The sequence below is a fragment of the Nycticebus coucang genome, chromosome 17, assembly GCF_027406575.1.
Source record: "Nycticebus coucang isolate mNycCou1 chromosome 17, mNycCou1.pri, whole genome shotgun sequence".
In the NCBI taxonomy this organism is placed as follows: domain Eukaryota; kingdom Metazoa; phylum Chordata; class Mammalia; order Primates; family Lorisidae; genus Nycticebus; species Nycticebus coucang.
Window position 1 is genome coordinate 90,492,702 of NC_069796.1, and position 20,716 is coordinate 90,513,417.

Below are 20,716 nucleotides of genomic sequence, written 5' to 3' on the forward strand. Positions count from 1 at the left end.
AGATTCCCACCAACAGTGTACCAGTGTTCCTCTTTCTCCACATCCTTGTCATCATCTATGATTTTCTGTCTTTTTAATAAAAGCCATTTTAACCAGGTCAAGAAGATAACTACATATCTCATTGTGGTTTTGATTTACATTTCTCTGATGATTAGTGGTGTTAAGCATTTTTGTATGTCTTCTTTTGAGAAATGTCTGTGCAGATCTTTTGTCTGTTTTTAAACTGGATTGTTATTATGATTTTTTGATAATTAGTTGCCCTAGCTCCTTATGTACTCTGGTTCGTAACCCATTGTCAGATGGACAGCTTGCCGATGTCTTCTCCCAGTCAGTAAGTTGTCTCTTCACTTGGCTGATTGTTTCCCTTGCTGTGCAGAATCTTTTGTCTGTTTTTGTTTGCATTGCCTGTTCCTTTGAGGACTGAAGCAAAAAAAATCTTTGCCTAGAACAATCTCCCGGAGTGTTTCTCCAATGTTTTCTTCTAATAGTTTCATAGTTTCAGGTTTTAGATTTAAGTATTTCACCCATTTTTTCTTTTTTGTTTTTGAGAATAAGTCTCACTTTGTCACCCAGGCTAGAGTGCCATAGTGTCATATCTCACAGCAGCCTCAAACTCCTGGTCTCAAGTGATCCTCCTGCCTCAGCCTCTTGAGTAACTGGGACTACTGGTGCCTGCTACAATGCCTGGCTAATTTTTCTATTTTTAGTAGAGACAGGATCTCACTCTTCTCAGGCTGGCATCAAACTCCTAAGCTCAAGTGATTCTCCCATCTCGGACTCCCAGAGTGCTAAGATTACAGTCATGAGCCACTGAACCTGGCCGAATCCATTTTGATTTGACTTTTTGTATATGGTGAGAGATATGAGTCTAGTTTCACTCTTATTCTTCTACACAGGGTTATCTAGTTTTCCTAGTACCATTTATTGAAGAAAGTATCTTTTCCCCATTATATGGTCTTGACACTTTTGTCAAATGAGTTAGCTGAAAATGTGTGGATTAGTATGTGGGTTCTCTATCCTGTTCCACAGATAGGACTAACTGGCATTTACAGAACACATCATCCAACTGCTACAGAATACAATTTGTTTCATCGGTATATGGAACATTCTCCAGAATAGACATGTCATAGGCCATAAAACAAGTCTCGACAAATTCAAAGAAGTAAAAATCATATCAAGTATTTTTGCTGACCACAATGGAATAAAATCAGAAATCAATAACAAGAAGAACCTCAGAAAACACACAAATACATAGAAATTAAGCAACATGCTCCTGAACAACAATGGGTCAATGAGGAAATTAAAAAATTCTTAAACAAATGAAAATGGAAATAGAGTATACCAAAATCTATGGGATACAGAAAAAACAGTACTAAGAAGGAAATTTGAAAAATTTGGATAGACTAACTTTTAGATAGACTAAATGAAATGGAGTGAAGCCCTAAATAAATAAAATCAGAAACAAATAAGGAGACATAACAACTGAGACCACAGAAATACAAAGAATCTTTAGAGACTGTTACAAACAACTGTATGCCAAAAAATTGGAAAGCCCAGAAAAAACACATAAATTTCTGGACACATACAACCTAGGAGCAAACCATGAAGAAATAGAAAACCTCAACAAACCATTAAGGAATGAGATCAAAGCTGTATTTTGGTGAAAGTCTTGTATTTTGCTAAACCACTAGCCTCTTTGTATGAATTGGAATCCTCAAGCTAATATTGCTCTCATTCTCAAGCTAATATTTCTAATATTAAGAAATAAGTTCTTAAAAATAAGTTCTGGCTGCCTTGTAGACAGCAAGTAATCTCAGTTGACAGTTTAAAGTCAGAATTCCTTCTTCTCTTTTCCCCACTTCTCACTGGCATGCTTGACTCGTCTAAAAAGATAATAGAACCTGATTGGTATCCAAGAATTTAATTGTAACTCCTGCATAAAAAATAACTTGCAAATTAATGTAAAGCCTTTTAAAATCATTTTCTTTTTTCCAGTTATTAAAAAACTGTTTATTGAGAGGCGGAGCAAGATGGCAGCCGAGTAACAGCTTCCTTGCATCTGGGCACCATGAGTCTGGGGAGATAGGACTCCAGGCATCTCTGGCTGGTGGGAACTGCCTATCATCACTCCTATGAAGATACAGGGAGTCAGCGAGAGACTTCTGGACCCCAAGAGGAGGACTAAAACAGTGGAAAACCGGCAAGTGGTCGCGTGTGTTCAATCCGTCTAAACCCGCCCACAACTATAAGTTCAGTAGCAGCGAGACTGCAAACCAGAAAGGCCTTACCTGTGAACTGTTTTGATGTCCTTGGACTTGGCACTGAGTTGAACTGCCTTGGGGAAGGCCTGAGCGGGAGTGCGGAGAACTTTGGCCGTTGTCTAGGGCCCCAGTCTGAGCCGCTGAGCCAGACGGAGCTAATAGTGTTTGGCGGTGGGTCACACGGATCCATTGTCAGTGATCTGCCCCGGCAAGCTCCGCCCTCAGGGTCGCAGAGCTAGAAACGGGTGGGAGCTGGTAACCCAGCAACCAAGTAGCCTAAGGGTGGGGTTTGAGCCGCCTTGCAGCCCTAACCCTCAGGGGCAGAGTGAGACCGGTTTTGGCACACTGAGTAAGTGGATAGCCACTTCAGCAGCGATTCCAGCGAGAAAGCTGGGAAAGCTTCTGCTCAGCAAGTTTACAAGTTCAAAGTGCCTTTTAAGTAGGCTGAAGAGAGATTTAGGGTGTCTACCTGCTGGGGTTTGAGAAATCAGCAGCCTCCAGTCGTATCAGAACTGTGACTAACATCTCATACCCCAGAAGACCACGTGTTGCCCAGACAATATTCAATAACATATACAAACTGCTTTGTTTTTGGTTGTGTATTTTTTTCTTCTTTTTTTTTTGGTTTGGTTGTTTTTTTTGTTTGTTTATTTTGACGTTGCTGATGTTCTTTTGTTTTTTTAATTTCAATCTTTTCCACACAGATCCCTTTTTCTTTCTCAATTTTCCTAGTTTAATTATAATTTCCCATTGCTGCCTTTTTTAATAACTTCAACTTCATTTTTGCTAGTGTTTCTACCGATATAATTTGGTTTTTCACCCAATTTTATCCCCGTAAAGTTTTCTGTTTGCTTCTTTTGGTTTGATTTATAGCATTTTTGTCTTTCCTCTCTACTTGGTGGAGGTGGGGTACTGTGTCTGATCAGGTTAGCAAAGAGCTGCTGACCCTCAAGGGAACCACGCAACTGGGCACCCCCAGAAGGTGGGGTTTTTTAAGGTTGTGTCAAAGTACCCTACTGTACACCTATATTGCCCTGTCTCCCTCTTTCTGTGCCTCTCTTCTTTTTGTCAATATTCCTTATACCCACCCCCTCTCCTTTCTCTATCTTTCTTTTTTTCTTATCACTCGGTCCTCCTTTCTTTCATCCCCTTTTTTTGCTCTTCAACCTTCTCACCCTTCTGGTCCTGTAACCCTTAGTCCACAGGCACAAGAACTTAAAGAGCAAGAGGAAGTGAAAGGAAAATTAGGGCAAGGAAACAGATAAAAGAAATCACCCATGAGGAAGAATCAGCAGAAAACTCCAGGCAACATGAAGAACCAGTCTAGAACAACACCACCAAGGGACCATGAGGTAGCTACTGCAGATGATTCCACCAGTATAGAAATGTTAGGAATGACAGAAAGGGAATTTAGAATACACATGTTGAAAACAATGAAAGAAACGATGGAAACAATGAAGGAAATTGCTAATAAAGTGGAAAATAACCAAAAGGAAATCCAAAAACAGAATCAAATAAGAGATGAACGATATGAAGAATATAAAAAGGATATAGCAGACCTGAAGGAACTGAAACAGTCAATTAGGGAACTTAAAGATACAATGGAAAGTATCAGCAACAGGTTAGACCATGCAGAAGAAAGAATTTCAGAGGTAGAAGACGAAGTTCTTGAGATAACTCAGACAGTAAAAGAGGCAGAAAAGAAGAGAGAGAAAGCAGAACGTTCACTGTCAGAATTATGGGACTTTATGAAGCGTTCCAACATACGAGTTATAGGAATTCCAGAAGGGGAAGAAGAATGCCCCAGAGGAATGGAAGCCATACTAGAGAATATTATAAAAGAAAATTTCCCAAACATCACCAAAGAGTCTGACACACTGCTTTCAGAGGGATATCGGACCCCAGGTCGCCTCAACTCCAACCGAGCTTCTCCAAGACACATTGTGATGAACCTGTCCAAAGTCAAGACAAAAGAAAAGATTCTGCAAGCTGCCAGGAGTAAGCGCCAGTTGACCTACAGGGGCAAATCCATCAGAGTTACCGCAGACTTCTCTAATGAAACTTTCCAAGCAAGAAGACAATGGTCATCTACCTTTAACCTACTTAAACAGAACAATTTTCAGCCCAGAATTCTGTACCCTGCTAAGCTAAGCTTCAGAATTGACGGAGAAATCAAATCATTTACGGATATCCAAACATTGAGGAAATTCGCCACAACAAGACCAGCTCTACAGGAAATACTTCAACCTGTTCTGCACGCTGACCACCACAATGGATCAGCAGCAAAGTAAGAACTCAGAAATCAAAGGACAAAACCTAACCTCCACACTGATGCAAAAGATAAAACTAAGCAATGGACTCTCACCAAATAAGACGAATAGAATACTACCACACTTATCAATTATCTCCATAAATGTTAATGGCTTGAATTCCCCACTGAAGAGACATAGATTGGCTGACTGGATTAAAAAACACAAGCCATCCATTTGCTGTCTGCAAGAAACACACCTGGCCTCAAAAGACAAATTAAAGCTCCGAGTCAAGGGTTGGAAGACAATTTTTCAGGCAAACGGAATTCAGAAGAAAAGAGGAGTTGCAATCTTATTTTCAGATACATGTGGATTTAAAGCAACTAAAGTCAAAAAAGACAAAGACAGTCACTTTATATTTGTCAAGGGAAAACTACAACAAGAAGACATTTCCATTCTAAATATTTATGCACCCAATTTAAATGCTCCCAGATTCTTGAAGCAGACCTTACTCAGTCTGAGCAATATGATATCTGATAATACCATCATAACAGGGGACTTTAACACACCTCTTACAGAGCTGGACAGATCCTCTAAACAGAAATTAAACAAAGATGTAAGAGATTTAAATGAGACCCTAGAACAACTATGCTTGATAGATGCATATAGAACACTCCACCCCAAAGATAAAGAATATACATTCTTCTCATCACCCCATGGAACATTCTCCAAAATTGATCATATCCTGGGACACAAAACAAATATTAACAGAATCAAAAGAATTGAAATTTTACCTTGTATCTTTTCAGACCATAAGGCACTAAAGGTGGAACTCAACTCTAACAAAAATGCTCAAGCCCACCCAAAGGCATGGAAATTAAACAATCTTCTGTTGAATAACAGATGGGTGAAGGAAGAAATAAAACAGGAAATCATTAACTTCCTTGAGCATAACAACAATGAAGACACAAGCTACCAAAACCTGTGGGATACTGCAAAAGCAGTTTTGAGAGGAAAATTCATCGCTTTAGATGCCTACATTCGAAAAACAGAAAGAGAGCACATCAACAATCTCACAAGAGATCTTATGGAATTGGAAAAAGAAGAACAATCTAAGCCTAAACTCAGTAGAAGAAAAGAAATATCCAAAATCAAATCAGAGATCAATGAAATTGAAAACAAAAGAATCATTCAGAAAATTAATGAAACAAGGAGTTGGTTTTTTGAAAAAATAAATAAAATAGATAAACCATTAGCCAGACTAACTAGAAATAGAAAAGTAAAATCTCTAATAACCTCAATCAGAAACGATAAAGGGGAAATAACAACTGATCCCACAGAGATACAAGAGATCATCTCTGAATACTACCAGAAACTCTATGCCCAGAAATTTGACAATGTGAAGGAAATGGATCAATACTTGGAATCACACCCTCTCCCTAGACTTAGCCAGGAAGAAATAGACCTCCTGAACAGACCAATTTCAAGCACTGAGATCAAAGAAACAATAAAAAAGCTTCCAACTAAAAAATGCCCTGGTCCAGATGGCTTCACTCCAGAATTCTATCAAACCTTCAAGGAAGAGCTTATTCCTGTACTGCAGAAATTATTCCAAAAAACTGAGGAAGAAGGAATCTTCCCCAACACATTCTATGAAGCAAACATCACCCTGATACCAAAACCAGGAAAAGACCCAAACAAAAAGGAGAATTTCAGACCAATCTCACTCATGAACATAGACGCAAAAATTCTCAACAAAATCCTAGCCAATAGATTACAGCTTATCATCAAAAAAGTCATTCATCATGATCAAGTAGGCTTCATCCCAGGGATGCAAGGCTGGTTTAACATACGCAAGTCTATAAACGTTATCCACCATATTAACAGAGGCAAAAATAAAGATCACATGATCCTCTCAATAGATGCAGAAAAAGCATTTGATAAAATCCAGCATCCTTTTCTAATTAGAACTCTGAAGAGTATAGGCATAGGTGGCACATTTCTAAAACTGACTGAAGCTATCTATGACAAACCCACAGCCAATATTTTACTGAATGGAGTAAAACTGAAAGCTTTTCCTCTTAGAACTGGAACCAGACAAGGTTGTCCTCTGTCACCTTTACTATTCAACGTAGTGCTGGAAGTTCTAGCCAATACAATTAGGCAAGACAAGGAAATAAAGGGAATCCAAATGGGAGCAGAGGAGGTCAAACTCTCCCTCTTTGCTGACAACATGATCTTATACTTAGAGAACCCCAAAGACTCAACCACAAGACTCCTAGAAGTCATCAAAAAATACAGTAATGTTTCAGGATATAAAATCAATGTCCACAAGTCAGTAGCCTTTGTATACACCAATAACAGTCAAGATGAGAAGCTAATTAAGGACACAACTCCCTTCACCATAGTTTCAAAGAAAATGAAATACCTAGGAATATACCTAACGAAGGAGGTGAAGGACCTCTATAAAGAAAACTATGAAATCCTCAGAAAGGAAATAGCAGAGGATATTAACAAATGGAAGAACATACCATGCTCATGGATGGGAAGAATCAACATTGTTAAAATGTCTATACTTCCCAAAGCTATCTACCTATTCAATGCCATTCCTATCAAAGTACCTACATCGTACTTTCAAGATTTGGAAAAAATGATTCTGCGTTTTGTATGGAACCGGAAAAAACCCCGTATAGCTAAGGCAGTTCTTAGTAACAAAAATAAAGCTGGGGGCGTCAGCATACCAGATTTTAGTCTGTACTACAAAGCCATAGTGGTCAAGACAGCATGGTACTGGCACAAAAACAGAGACATAGACACTTGGAATCGAAATGAACACCAAGAAATGAAACTAACATCTTACAACCACCTAATCTTTGATAAACCAAACAAGAACTTACCTTGGGGGAAAGACTCCCTATTCAATAAATGGTGTTGGGAGAACTGGTTGTCTACATGTAAAAGACTGAAACTGGACCCACACCTTTCCCCACTCACAAAAATTGATTCAAGATGGATAAAGGACTTAAATTTAAGGCATGAAACAATAAAAATCCTCAAAGAAAGCATAGGAAAAACACTGGAAGATATTGGCCTGGGGGAAGACTTCATGAAGAAGACTGCCAAGGCAATTGCAACAACATCAAAAATAAACAAATGGGACTTCATTAAACTGAAAAGCTTCTGTACAGCTAAGGACACAATAACCAAAGCAAAGAGACAACCTACACAATGGGAAAGGATATTTGCATATTTTCAATCAGACAAAAGCTTGATAACCAGGATCTATAGAGAACTCAAATTAATCCACATGAAAAAAGCCAACAATCCCTTATATCAATGGGCAAGAGACATGAATAGAACTTTCTCTAAAGATGACAGACGAATGGCTAACAAACACATGAAAAAATGTTCATCATCTCTATATATTAGAGAAATGCAAATCAAAACAACCCTGAGATATCATCTAACCCCAGTGAGAATGGCCCACATCACAAAATCTCAAAACTGCAGATGCTGGCGTGGATGTGGAGAGAAGGGAACACTTTTACACTGCTGGTGGGACTGCAAACTAGTACAACCTTTCTGGAAGGAAGTATGGAGAAACCTCAAAGCACTCAACCTAGACCTCCCATTCGATCCTGCAATCCCATTACTGGGCATCTACCCAGAAGGAAAAAAATCCTTTTATCATAAGGACACTTGTACTAGACTGTTTATGGCAGCTCAATTTACCATTGCCAAAATGTGGAAACAGCCTAAATGCCCACCAGCCCAGGAATGGATTAACAAGCTGTGGTATATGTATACCATGGAATACTATTCAGCTATTAAAAAAAATGGAGACTTTACATCCTTCGTATTAACCTGGATGGAAGTGGAAGACATTATTCTTAGTAAAGCATCACAAAAATGGAGAAGCATGAATCCTATGTACTCAATCTTGATATGAGGACAATTAATGACAATTAAGTTTATGGGGGGGGAAGCAGAAAGAGGGATGGAGGGAGGAGGGTGGGGCCTTGGTGTGTGTCACACTTTATGGGGGCAAGACATGATTGCAAGAGGGACTTTACCTAACAATTGCAATCAGTGTAACTGGCTTATTGTACCCTCAATGAATCCCCAACAATAAAAAAAAAAAAAAAGAAAAAAAAAACTGATAGTGGGTATACGTATGTCCTCGGTACTGTTCTTTCAATAAAAAAAAAAAAAACAAAAAACTGTTTATTTTGAAATTAAAAAAAAAAGAGTCTCCCATCAAAGAAAAACCCAGGACCCAATGCCTTCACTAATGAATTCTAACAAAGAATTAGAGAAAAAATAATTCTAATCCCACACAAACTCTTAAAAAAAAAAAAATTAGAGTAAGGAGTACTCTCAAGCTTATTGGAACTTATTCTGTGAGGCTGGCGTAACTGTGACACTAAAAACAGACATACACACAAAAGAAAACTATAGACCAATGACTCTGATGAACATAGACGCAAAAATCACCAACAAAATGCTAGCAAACCAAATTCAACAACACACTAAAAAGATTATTCACCATGATCAATTGGGATGCATGCCAAGAATGTAAGGATGGTTCAACATATGCAAATAAATAAAAGTAATATATTACATTAACAGAACAAAGAGCAAAAACCATATGATCATTTCAACAGAAGTAGAGAAAGCATTTAATAAGATTCCAAATCCTTGGCTGGGTGTGGTGGCTCATGCCTATAATCCTAGCACTCTGGGAGGCCAAGGTGGGTGGATTGCTTGAACTCGCAAGTTCAAGATCAGCCTGAGCAAAAGCAAGACCCTGTCTCTACTAAGATTAGAAAACTTGAGGCTTGAGCCCAAGAGTTGGAGGTTGCTATGAGCTTTGATGCCATAGCACTGTACCCAGGGCAACAGCTTGGGACAGTGTCTCAAAATAATAATAATAATAATAATAATAAATAAGATTCCAAATTCCTTTACAATAAAAACCTTTAACAAACTAGTATGAAAGGAACATACTTACATGACATATCCCCAGCTAACATCATACTGATTGGGGAAAAATTGAAAGCCTTTCCTCTAAGATCTGAAACGAGATAAGAGATGCTCACTTTCTCTACTTTTATTAAACATATTACTGGAAGTTCTGGCCAGAGTGATTAGGCAAGAGAAAGAAATAAAGGGCATCCAAATTGGAGAAGAAGTCATGTTAGCCTTGTTTAGAGGTGACTATTCTTATATTTAGAAAAAGCTAAAGAGTTCACCAAAAAGCTGTTGGGACTGTTACATTAATTCAGTAAAGTTGCAAAATACAAAACTGACATACAGAAACCAGTTGCATTTGTGTACACCAGTGGTTCTCAACCTTCCTAATGCTGCAATGTATTTTCATTGTTAAAAAGGGGTCGCGACCCACAGGTTAAGAACCGCTGGTATACACCAACAGTAAATAATCTGAAAAATAAATCAAGAAAGCAATTCCATTTAGAATAGCTACAAGGAGTACAAAATACCTAGACATCAATTTAATTGTGAAACATGTACATGAGAATAACTACAAAATAGTCATGAAGGAATCGTGGATTGGAAAAATTAATATTATACAACAAAACTGCCCAAAGCAATTTACAGATTCAATGCAAGCCCTATCAAAATACTAATGATATTCTTCACAGAATTAGGGGGAAAAAATCTTAAAATTTATATGGAACCACAAAAGACCCTGAGTAGCCAAAACATCCTGAGCAAGAACAAAGCTCAAGGCCTCACACTACTTGTTTTCAAAACCCACTACAAAGCTATAATAACCAAATCAGCATGGTAGTGACACACATAAAAAAATGCTTATCATTCTTGATATTTTTCAATTATGTATTAAGTAGGTTAAATTATGCCTTTTCTTGGCTTCCCAGTTATCTTACCTTCTGAACACCATAATCTATTAAACATAGCTGTAGGTATTTGTGAATTAGGGACCCCTGGTTGCCTATTAGGGTAATTATTCTGACAATTAAAGACTTCCCCCTTTTCTCTGCTATTTTGGAATCATAACATTCCCATTGCTACTAAGCAGTCCAGTTTACAACAGCTTGTCCCACCCCTTGCCCCAGATTGCAGAGGGCAGCCACTGCAGAGCTGGTCAGAGACGCATCCGCCTCTCTTCCCTGGGCATTTCTATAGCGTTGGTAAATGGACCATCCTTCAAGCCTTCCTGGAGGACATGGTCAGCCAGTGGCTTTCTGGACAGATACATAGACCCATATGCATTCCTGCTTCTCTTAGTTTTTTCATCCCTTCCTCCAGAATCAGTTTTGGCATCTGTACTTTATATAATTAGGTCTATCACTTTTTATGAACTTCTAAAAAACCCATCTCCTAAGTCCCTTGCCAAGACACTAAGTCCTGTAACATGGAAGGGAGACCCCCAGTCCATAAAACCCTCCTTCCAGTTCCTCAACCCAGCAACCTCAGGGCATGCACCCAAGAAGACATCTAACTTCCTGCTGTACACATTAGCCAGTCTGGAAACATTTGGGGGACATGTCCCTTGCATTCCTCTGAAGACTTACCACTTTAATTGGGGCATGTTGAGATTTGAGTTTTATTAGACTGATGGCTAAAAAGGGAAGTGAGGATGATTCTGAGGAGTACAAGTGTTGCCTTGTAGGGGATCTACCTCAATGGAGGCCGCTGCAGAGTCTTCCAGCAACGGACCACCTCCTCAGACAAGGGGGCTGGCCCAGTCTGCAGGGCCAGAGGGCTCAAGGGAATGGCAAAGTCCTCTTTTCAAATATTTCTGGTCCAAGACTCAAGATTCCAGTCTGTTGCTGTCATTGCCCTGATTTGGGCATAGGACACTCATCTAGGTTGAGAATTCAACCCTCCCTACGGATTTAACACCTTCCAATTAAGTCTTATGCCTGGTCTCTGGGTTCAGTTTGACCACCAGCTCCAAAGCTCTGCCAAAGGGATCCTCCGATTCCCACTCTTTGCTTTTAATTAGGGCTTAACCAATCTTAGCCTATGCTTTTCTGCCTTCCGTTCATCCGTGGTGTTTTCCAGCAGCCACCCAGTCCCACAGACCCTATAGTTGCTCTTTCTTCTGTGCCTCTTGTCGGAGTTCAGGCTGCTGTAACAAAAACACCACTGACTGGGTGGTTTAAACAATAGGAATTTATTTTTCATAGTGGTAGAGGCTAGCAAGTCCAAAGCAAGGTGCCAGCGGATTTGGTTCCTGGTGAGGGCTCTTGTCCTGGTCTGCAGGACCCTCTTGACGTGCCCTAACCTGGAGGCTCTCTCATGTCTTTCTTTACAAGGGCATTAATCCCATAATGAAAGCCCTACCCTCCCAACCTCATCTAATCCTAATTATCTCCCAAAGACCCCCACCCACCCCCAATACCATCATGCTGGGGATAGGCTGCAATATCTAAATTTGGACAGGTCAAACATTCATCCGCAGGACACACTGCACAGGTGAGTGAATTCCCTCTCCCCTGACAATGCCCCAGTGAACATAGGGAAAGTCTCCACAAGTGCACCATTACAGCATGCGAGGGACCTCCCCACTACCCGTGGTATCTGGCTGACTAGGGAACTCCCCCTCCAGCATCCTGTTCTTAGGCTCCATGTCCTTGGACTGTTCCTGGTAGCAATGTGTTGGAATAGGCACCCCAGGATAGGAGCCTGAGGTAGGGACCCTTGTGCAATTGAGATATTGAGGGAACACTTCCAGATGAAATCAGGGCAGTGGAGGCAACTTGGCAGAGATGTGGGTTCAGCTAAAGTCTGGCCTCAGCTCCATTCCATGGGGAGCTCTGGAGCGTCTCATTTTGAGACAGGTGGATAAACTTTGTGTATACAAGTTAGGCACCTATGACTCAGTGAGTAGGGCACTGGCCCCATATACCGAGGGTGGCAGGTTCAAACCCAGCCCCGGCCAAACTGCAACAACAACAACAACAAAAATAGCCGGGCATTGTGGTGGGCGCCTGTAGTCCCAGCTGCTCAGGAGGCTGAGGCAAGAGAATCGCCTAAGCCCAAGAGCTGGAGGTTGCTGTGAGTCTTGTGACGTCATGGCACTCTACCGAGGGCAGTAAAGTGAGACTCTGTCTCTACAAAAAAAAAAAAAGTTAGTCAAAAACTGGCAACAGGTAGACCTTAGCCTGCATTGGGACAGAGTGTAGCCCCTGAAATATATTCTGAAAGGCAGAGAGCATTTCTCCAGAGTCATTCACAGTGAGGGTGGGGTGGGCACCCAACCCTGGGAGATGGGGTCTGCCTGGGCACTGTCAGAATCTATTATCTATTCTAGTTTATCTTTGGGTAAGTATTACTTGGCTCTCTTCTTGCTTAAAGGCAGCATCTTTTTTTTTTTTTTTTTTTTGCAGTTTTTGGCTGGGGCTGGGTTTGAACCAGCCACCTCCAGCATATGGAGGCGGCACCCTACTCTTTTGAGCCACAGGCGCCACCCTAAAGGCAGCATCTGCATTAGCACTTTTAATTTTTGTACCAGAAATCCTAAAATGAGATGAAATTAAGTAAATAATGGCCTGGAAAAGAAGAGTGAAGCTAAAAGAGGAATTGAGGTTGGCCATTAAAAGTGCTTGGACTCAAAATCTGTTTCTAGTTAACTAAAAATCACTTTGTGCCTCAGCACTTTACAGCTTACAAAGCACTGTCCAATGGTTTGGACTCGGATATTCCCACAGTAACCCTGTGTGTGTGGCGGGGGGTGGGGGGTGGTGTCTCACTGTTCCCCGAGAAGTGAAATGACTGTTCCAAGGCCACTAAACAGGTGAGTGGAGAGACAGAGAGGGAACCCTGGCCCGCCTCCTCCCATCACAGCAAGCAGCTCACTGTGGGGGGAGGTGGGGGGTTCTGTTTGTGTATTTAGTGTTATGGCTTGATGGCAAATGCCTGCTCTGCCTTTACTCAAGGAGAATAATGCCAGTGTGGCATAGGACGTTCTTGATGTTTTAGAGTTACAGATGTGAATATATCTAAGCCCTTAAAGAAAGTGTCTCTCTCTGTAAGGTGGAGGTCCCGGGGGTCAAACAGCGGCAGCCTAAGCTGTTGTCCTACGGGCCCGTCCTTCTCTGGGTTTAAATCAGTGTTTGCTTTTTCCTCTGCTTGAGAAACAGCTGGATGCTTCTACTGGTGAAAACATTTGGTTCAGTTACCAGCTGACAGCTATTTGGCAGCGCTAGGTGGGATGATGGGCTCTGCACACAGTAGGCAGGTTTTTCAGAGTTTCTGATGTGGAGCAAGGTGGTGTGTCCAAGAAGCTGTCTCATGGCCACTTCATTACGTGCAGCTGCAAATCACTACAGTATGTCATTGGCACTTTCCACTCTTCCCACCAAACTGGGCCCGTGACAGTGTTTTTCCCCCTCCAAATGATGGAAAACTGCAGATGTTAGTGTCCAGGCTGCGATCGCTCCCCTCGCCCAGGAGTGGAATTCCTCCATTTTAGCAACTTCATTTCATAACCTGGACCATGTCCTGAAGCTCCTCTATAGTTGTCCCCCCATAGAACCATCTCTTCTCAAATCCCACGATTCTGTAATTTGAGCACCTCCCATAGTCACTCTCTTTGCCTTTCTCTTGTTTTTCTAGGTTATGTGTTTATTGAGTGCCAGTCCCCCCGACTTTGTGCATAAGCTGCATAAGGGCAGGAGCTGTTCTTGCTCACTGTTGGACTCTTAGGTTCCTGGCACATAGTAGGTGCTCAGTAAGTATTCATCAAAGCTACGCCTCATACCTCTCTATGCATCCCCAACACCCCCAAATCCTCCCCCACCTCCCTAGGGTGGAGGAGACAGGCTGGGAATCTACACAGCGGATTCTACCACATCCTCCCCAGAGCTCCACGGGCCAGGCTCTGCCTCTAGCGGCAGCAAGAAGACCGCAAATCTTATGTCCTCCTGGGAGCTCCTGCTCACCACCTCTCTGTACACAGAGTAAAGCTGGACAAACCACAGACAGCCCAGTAGAAGCTCATGGCTGCTTTATGATGGATGGATGGATGAAATGGCACCTGTGAGAAAGAAAGCATGATGGGGACAGTGTCAGAGCTCACGCTATGCCCACTACAGTGTCCCAGGGTGGCAGAAAACCACACTTCAGTGGATGTGAACAGGGCACCCTTTAAGGCAAACCACATCCTCGGTCTGTGGAAGAAAGACTATTTCTAGACCTCATCCACTACTGTCAGTGTGGCTTATGTTGTACAGAAGAAGAGGACAGTGTTAGAACTGAATGAATATTTCCATTCCTCTTGGATTCCTGTGTTGAAATCCTAACCCCAAGGTGATAGCATTAGGAGGTGGAGCCTTTGGGAGGGGACTGGGTCATGAGGGATTGGGGTTGTGCTCTTGTATGATGAGACCAGAGACCAGTTATTTCTCTAACTGTGTGAGGATAAGAGGAAAAATTGGCAGTCTGCAACTCAGAAGAGGACTGTTACAGGAACCTGACCTTGTTGGCATCCTGATCCAGGCCTTCCAGCCTCTAGAACTGTGAGAAATAAGTGCTTGTTACTTATAAGCCAGCAGTCTATAGGACTTGCTATAGCAGCCCCAACTAAGACAGACAGGGACCGGGGTTTGTTTGAGCACCCAGCAGGTACCACCTACCATGGAACACATTCTGCAATTTCTCCAGCTCCCTGCCTGTTGGGCATCTCCAACTTGGTCTTCCAAAGATACAAAGTGACTTACAAATATTTATAATCTAACTGGGTTAAAAACAAAGCTGAGAAAAATAATCAGGTCAAAGAGAAAATTAGGGTGGGAAAAATCAAAGGCAAGCAGGGGTGAAATTGGCCCACAAAATTTGGACAGTGAGGTGAGGAGACTTGGCAGAGGTGGAACGTAGATTTACCTCTGTCCGCTTCAGCAGCCAGTGCCGGGGGTGTGAGATCAGGCCCATGCTTGCTGGTGTCTGTGAGGTCAAAGTAAACCGGTTGCTCGACGCCCTCACTGGCTGAGAGTCTCACAACTCTCACTGGTACTGAAGCTGACAGAAGCTTCCCCCATAGTCGTCATAAGGATGACACTGTGTTTGTCCTTCCCCACGCCCACCCAGTAACTGCAGCAGCGGCTTCTTACAGTATCTCTAAGTGCAGGACAAGGCATTACCCAGAATGGAAAATCCCAACACCTTTTGTAGGAATAAAACCTGGAGCAGCTGGGGAAATGAGTGGACTCGGTCTCTAGGAACTATTCTATCAAATACTTTGCTTCCTTCTCAGCTGAGTTTCTGCTGTTCTTGGGTGGTGGTCCTGGAGTTTGGTTGCATGTTATCAGGAATGTGCTCACCTGTGCTCTTGCATCACATCCAGACTGGTCTGTTTCAACCCTCAGAACCCTCAGGCCGACCCTGTGAGGTGAGTGTGATGTCTCCATTTCCAGCAGGGGCCATGGGGACCAAGTAACCTGTCCCACTACCCAGCCAGGGTTCCAAACCCTAGTCACTTTGACTCCAAGGCTCTGGCCTTGCCTTGCACCGTTCTGGGTGGACAGGCTGGGGAAAGTAAGAACCAAAGATTTCCCTCACCTTACAGAATGGCAGCCCAGCTCCATCCACTGGGATGTCAGGGCTGACTTTCTCACTCTTCCCTGGTCCCTGGGAACCTGCAGAACAGCATGTTCTTTTGTCTGGGAGGCAACCAGGATGCATTTCAATGTGCTCTAACCAGGCCTCGCCTTCTCAACCCTTGCCTTCAGTTTCCCAAATCCAAAGCCCTTGATTGACTGTGGGCAGCTGCCAAACACATCTGGTGCAAAGGGAGTCCAGAATAATAGCCAGTTGTCCAGGTGTTGGGTAGACTCAGCCAGTGGGTCATCTGTGGTCAGCCACGCAGCCCCCAACTGGCCCAGGCCTGGCCGTCCTGCTTATCTTTGGAGCCTTCCTCTTGATGACAGGCCATGGGGGAGGGGGGGAGGGCGGGGGACGGAGAGGGGGAGGGTCTGGGCCAAACATTTGGAAATGCTTGCCTTGCAAAGACTGAGCCAAAAAAAGATTTAAACGTTTCTTCTACCCACACAATTCAGGAAAGCTTAGCTTGGAATTTCCTAATTTTTATGCTTGATTAAGATAAGTGTCATAGAGAGTATGAAGAAAAACGTTCGTTTGTTCTGCAGAGATAGGAGACTCCCAAAGGCCCCCAGCATGGGAAGCTGGAGGCTCCAGGGTAAGATCCTTTCATGTAGATGTGGAAATAGCCCAGAGAGGGAAGGGGACTTGCCCGTGATCACACAGAGAGTGGCCCAGCTGGGATTTGACCCTGGGCCTCCTAAAAAAGAGTCCTGCTCTCGCCTCCCATACAGTCTCAGTCTCTCGAGCCTGCTCATCAGATGCAAAGGGTCCCCAGGATAGGGGGAGGGGGCAGGTGGAGCAGGAAGAGGGACTCAGAGCAGGAGCACCAAGGCCTTGCTCAGAAATGAGCACTCTACCTGAAGGTGGCTTGCCATATAGTCCCAGATGATGCCATGGTTTGGCAAAGTTTATTCAGGCTTGGAAGCAAGCAGTCTTGCTCAGAATCCTCAGGTGGGTGCCTGGGACTCCATCATGAGTAATCCAGGCTGCAGATGAGGACACCACTGTGTTGGAGCAAGATTATGGGACGCAGCAGGGGATGAGAAACAGCTGTAATTTGCATCCAGATTATCCTCTCTGTTCTGTGGCACCTGCAAGACTTCGTAACAGATGTAACATCAAGTGTAGCCAGGGTTCTCAAGGAAGCAGAATCCCACCCAAGTGGGTCCATGGAGGCAAATTTTAACAAAGGGACTACTTACAGGTCTGTGGGCAGGATGAAGGAAACCAGGAAGATGTTGTGGAATTTCCTAGCAGTAGTAACACAAGAAAGCGTCACCTCCTTTGGGGCCAGAAGGTATCAGAGGCCAGTTAGAGTCCTAGCAAGGAACCAGGGGCTGGCCTGGCCCTGGGAAGTGTCTGAGTGTGCAGGCTGGTCATAGGAAGAACAAGCCCCCTCCATCCGCTCCTCACCTTACCACACAGCCGTGCCTCCCTCCACCCCACAAACCCCTCCAGGAGACATGGCACATGGGGTCCTGAGTGATACAGCTTGTGGGACAGTCCTTAAGGATGTGACTGCTTTGAAACGTGTGCTGTTTTCTATACAAAAAAGGGTCCAGTTAAAAGTTGGGGCCATCACATAAAAATCTGCCCTTCTGGCTTCTGAGGGAGTGGGCCTGCGTTCCACCTGGTGGGAAGAGGCTGCAGGCCAGGCACCGTGCTCATGCCTGGCTCCCAGCCATCTCGTGCCCCAGGCCCTCTTTGTCCTTCAGTGTTTCCTGCCCAGGCCTCAGAGTTTGGCATTAGTTCCGAGGAAAGGTGGGAAGTCAGAACCAGGGGGAAGTGAGTGCTCCAGAGTCCCCTGAGCCAGGACTGGCATGCAGGTCCCTTCCCTGCAGGTTCCTGAGGCCTCATGGGTGTTCCCTCCAGGCATACCCTCCCATCTCACAGGAACATTGCATATGACAGTGATACTCCCAAATGCCGACCAGATCTGGGACTCCTACCTGTGACAGGGGATGCAGACCCTGCAGAACCCACCCTCTTCTGCGTCTTCACCAGAGAATCAGGTTTCATTTCAGAGTTAGCATCTCCTAGGCATGTGGAGGAGAGAACACTGGCCAGCTGACGGCCAGCTCCCGGCCCCGCATTTAACGCTGACAATCCTCCTCTTCATCCTGGGGTTATTTACCTCCGCGGAGACTCACAGCCAGCATCCCCAGGAGCTGCCCAAACAGGGAAAGCAGAGGGCTCAGAAATGACTTGCCAAGGGGCAGCCAGCAGCATCTGGGGCTGAACTGGGTTTGGCCCCCAGGGGTTGGTTGTCCTACCAGGTGTCTCCTCATAACTCGGCCCAGTGGGGAGGGGTCACCAATTTCAGCTTTTAGGTTTCCCCAGACTGGCTTCACTGGCTGAATGACAGAGGCAGGGGAGCTGTGCTTAGACTCCCAGAGAAGTTCACCTCCCACCTGGGTGCTTCCCAATGCCACCACCCCTGCCTGCCCCTGGAGGAGGAGGAGGCGGGGCACTGCCTGGTCCTGGCCAGCCTTCTTAACCCAGGCATCCGTCATTCAAGCTCCAGCTGGAATCTTCTGCCTAGAGAGGCAAGGTCCCTTGTTTCTGGTACTGTCCCCTCCCACTGCCCCCTGCCCCCTCCTGCATTCTTTGTCCAAGGCTTAAATGTTCCCACTCAGAGACAGAAACTCACTTCTGGGTACTCACTTTCAAGGAAGAGCACCAGTTAAGCCTTTTGTGTACACAGGGGATGTCAGGGGAATGGGGGCTCTTTCCATATCACAGGTTCTGGGTCACTCTGTGCAGTCCCCTTTCCCTTCTGACCCCTTGTTACTATTCACAACACCACCGTTGGGTCTGCTGGCTTCGCATTGCCTGCTCCACTCCCCTGTGCACTGTGTTCTTTGTGCCTGGCATATGGTTGGTGCCCCCAAATATCTGCTAAGCAAAGGAAATACTGCAATTGTTTGGCTCTTGTGGAATGGGTGTCTGCCCCTCACCTGACACGTCCTCACCTCTCCCCATGGGCGCCATCTGCACTTTTAGCTTCCATCATGCTGTACCTCCGGACACTCACCTATTCTGCACTGAACCATGATGTTCAAGGACCCCTCCCTGCTGGGCTGGCCAACATAGCCACAACACCCAGATGAGTTCAGCGTTTCCCCTGGACCTCCAGTCGTGACCTCTGCCTGCCGAGCTTACTCCTAGGGATTGAGAGGGGAGGAAACAGCAAAAATGTGAGATCTGTGCTATGCTGGTGTGAGCGCCAGGCCCGGATAGGCCCTGGGGACGCCAATGATGTCACAATCCTCAAGGACTGGATGGATCTTCTTATAGGTGTCAGAAGCCAAACCAGTCCAAGAGGGACATCTGTTGGTTCAAGTCCTCAAACACAGGAGGGCAGAGTGGAGGCTGCTGGAGGGGCCTGAACAGATGGAAACTCAGAGTCTCTTTCCCCAAATGCATGTTTGCTTTTGTTTGCACACCTTGGCTCTGAGAACAGGGGAGACACAGCTCTGGAGCTCTGAGATGAGAAAGGGTCTTCTGTATCCCCCTCCTGTCTGGTGGATCCTGGGAAAGAATATGGTTGGCCTGTCTGGGTCACGGCTCACCCTTGGACCCAGCACCAGTATAGGGGCTGAGGCAGTGGGCACCCCGGAGACTGCACAGGTACCCCCCTGAGCAGAGCGGGGGCTGCATTGGACAAGGAAGGAGAGGGTCTGTGACCCCACAAAGGGCCTCTCAGGCACTGCCTGGAATCTGCATCTGCAGCCAGATCACAACCCCACCACCCAGTGTGGCTTCTTCCTGTCTTGGTGGCCGATGCTGTGGAGGTCACTTGCGTGTTGCTGCTGAGACTGTGCATGCTATCGCCCTGTGCACATGGCCACCACGGCCACTAAACCCTGCCCTGTCTTGGAATCAGGTTGCCCCTATGGCCAGCTGCACAACAGAACCCTCCTGGCTGCTGCCCACAACTGCAGTAGTGCAAACTCCTCTTTAGCCTTTATGATGGAACAGAATTGTCAGCTTCTCCTATGCTCAGGTGTTCTGGGCTCTTAGTGACCCCCACCCCAGGCTTCCCTGGCTCTGTGCCCAGCAGACAGCACAGCCCCAAGGGATTGAGCACCTGGCCTGTCAGATTCGTGCCCTGGAGCACAAATCTGCAGAGGGCTCTAAGAGGCTGAGCAGGGGCCATAGAGGACCTAGTGTCAGGACTGGGGTTATTCTCTTCTCTCCACTGGTACCTCCCTGCCCTCTCACCATGCATAGAGAAACCCAGGGGCATGGACCTGACCTGGGCCCCACTTGGAATGATGTGAGCAGCCAGCTAGCTGTGCAGTGGGTACATTCCCTTTGGGCATTTACCTGGGAGGTTACCTGGAGCCCGTCATACCAGAGAGGGTGGTTTCCGTAGCCAGCCCTCAGTGTCTCAGAGTTCTTGGGAAATGAATGGCCGTGAGGATCCAAGTCAGCTTTGCCTGCCCTTACTTTACTGGAAGCAACCTCGAGTTCTCCGACATATTTGTGCCTGCCAGCTGCCACTCAGAGCTCCAGAGAGGACGTGCTTGGCACATCCAGGGCTTGAAGTGCTCGGCGGGCAAAAAGGCCAGTGCCCAAAGCAAGGCAAGGTGACATAAAAGGTGGAGGGAGCTG